Source organism: Montipora foliosa, chromosome 4 (assembly GCF_036669935.1).
Source record: "Montipora foliosa isolate CH-2021 chromosome 4, ASM3666993v2, whole genome shotgun sequence".
NCBI classification, from domain to species: Eukaryota; Metazoa; Cnidaria; class Anthozoa; order Scleractinia; family Acroporidae; genus Montipora; species Montipora foliosa.
In genome coordinates this window covers 46325081-46327580 of record NC_090872.1, presented here as the reverse complement: position 1 = coordinate 46327580, position 2500 = coordinate 46325081, and the positions used below count along the sequence as shown (strand labels likewise).

At 50.2% G+C, this 2500-nt stretch overlaps 1 non-coding gene across 1 annotated transcript; it reads left to right on the top strand.

Annotated features, from left to right (window-relative positions):
- The first annotated feature begins 2245 nt into the window (after positions 1-2245).
- Positions 2246-2407, top strand: LOC138001569 (U1 spliceosomal RNA). Its single transcript, XR_011123253.1, has one exon. It is a non-coding gene; the product is annotated as a U1 spliceosomal RNA (small nuclear RNA).
- Positions 2408-2500: the final 93 nt, after the last annotated feature.

Genomic DNA, 2500 nt, shown 5'->3' with positions numbered 1-2500 from the left:
ACTCTGCCCTCTGGCATGTTCTTGGCCAAGACCTCGTAGAAGTCCTCAATTCTGCCTACGATTCTGGCATTCTTCCTTTCTCTCAGTGCATGGCGGTCATCTCTCTGATATTTAAGAAGAGGGACAGGCTTGGAGGCGCATCAACCTGCTGAACGTTGATTATAAATTGTGTGCAAGGGCCCTTGCCGGCCGCCTGCTTAAAGTCCTTCATGAAGTCATTGCTCGTGAGCTAACGTGTGGGGTAAGGGGGCGTTTCATTGGGGAAAACGTCGCCCTCCTCCGTGACATTATTACCTACACAACGGAGATGAATCTTCTGGCTGCCCTTCTCTCACTCGACCAAGAGAAGGCTTTCGACTGGGTAGACTGGGACATCTTGGCTCTTACCTGACGCCATTTAGGTTTTGGTCCTTCCTTTATCTCCTGGATAAGGCTTCTGTACACCAGTATTCGCAGTTGTATCCTAATCAACGGCTATACCTCTGATTATTTTTTTCCCTCCCACGGTGTCAGGCAGGGCTGCCCGCTGTCACCCATCTTATATGTTATCTCCATTGAGGTTTTAAACGCTGCCATTCTGGTTGTCTTTGAGGTCTATCGTTCTTTTGAACTCGGTACTGGCTCGAGGCTCAACCTTGGTAAATGCCGTGGCCTCTGCTCGGTCGTTGGCGCAGCCGCTCCGACCTCCCTGTCCCCCTATATCATGGTCCTCATCGAAAATCAAGATCCTTGGTGTGTTTCTGGGTCACGGTGATTTGTCTGCGGAAAATTGGCGACCCCGACTCGAAGCTGTTGAACGCTGCCTCAACTCTTGGCGCTTATGTGCCGTCTCCTTTGCCGCCAAGGCGCTTGTTATTAACGCTCTTGCTCTATAAAAAGTCTGGTATGTCGCCTCGCTTGTTGGTCTGCCTCCATGGGTTCGTCTGTCCCTAAATAAGCTTGTTTTCGACTTCTTCTGGTCTGGTAAACGCGACCTCGTCCCTCGCCAAGTCATGTTTCTACCCAAGGAAAAGGGTGGTTTCAATGTTGTCTCTATCAATTTTAAAGTCCGCTCCTTGCTGGTCCAGTGGGTGCGGCGCTTTGTGATGCACCCTTGTGGCTGGGTTGCTTTGTTTACTTACTGGCTTTTCGACCGTTATGGGGTGGGCCCAATGGATGCCCTGTCTCGTCCTTCATGCCTTGACCTGTCTCTTTTACCCCCTTCTACGCTTCACTGCTGCAAATTTGGTCTGCCTCCTGAAAGTCCTGCTATCAGCTTCTCCTGTCTTTCCACGACCCTCAGCCCGACTGCGTTGTCAAATTTCTTCCGTCCTTTGGTCCCCTGGAGTGGATGACGACTTGGAAGACCTTGCACTTCATGCCTTTAGACAGACAGGTCATCGATCTTAATTGGAAGGTGGCCCACGATGTGTTATACACCGCTGAGCGCCTGTCCTCTTTTGGGTACTCTTTGCCTTTAGCGTGCTTTTGCACCTACCACCTTGAATCCCTGGAGCATCTATTCTACTCCTGTCCGCTGGCACCGAGTGGTTATGCCTGGATCCAATCACTCTTGGTCCAGGCTTGCCATCTCGCCCCTGCAATCATCGTTCGCCATGCGCTCTTTGGCTTCACTGCTGATGGGCTACGTTGTGTCCTGCGGGTTTTTTACTATCTTCTAAATGTCTGCAACTTTGAGGTCTCGCGGCAGAGAAACAATCTCCGCTTCCTGCAGGAGCCCCCTGGGGCCCTGTCTCTACTAGCTTGCAAGTCGGCAAGGCTGCGCTTTTACCTTCCCTTTTTTTCAAACGCTTCCAATCCACTCCCCGTCGGTGTAACTTTCTTTGTCAGTGGTGTGCAAATGGTCTCGTGGGTAGCAACAGGACTTAGTGCTTTCCCTCACTGTCTAGCTTTTCTGGCAGTCCTTGTTTTTAACTTCCTTTTGCTCCTTTGGAGTGTAAATCGGATTGGGTATCTCCAATCGGTCCTTCTTTTCCGAAGTGTAAATCGGTTGAGGTATCTTCGAAATATGTTTCTCTTCAATTTTTTCACTTTGTTGTTCCCTTTCTGTATTTTTATTTGTTTTTTTTTTTTAGTGAAGTGGGGTTCGACTCCCTGGCGAAGTTGGCGAGCTGGCCCCGTCTAGGGGGTGCTCCCTCACTTCCAGCAGTCCATTTACCCTTTTTTCCCCTTCTGTAGTCTTCTTTCCGTGTATATGGCTATAGGGCATTGCACTCCCCCTCTATGGACCGCTTTAGATACAAAAAAACTTACCTGCCACTGGAGGCACTGTGATAAGGAGGCAGTCCTCTCAAGGTGAGGCTCTTTCATTGCACTTCGATTGGGGGACCCTTGCGATTACCCCAAATGTGGGTAACTTGAGCGTATAATTTCTGGTAGTGGGGACCTGCGTTCGCGCTAGTCCCTGCACCCTCGTCGGGAAAGGAATGGCACTAATGGGATGGTTTGTTGGTGTGATTTCACTCAGTCAGGCAAGCATGGAAATGATGCAGTCCTGTCG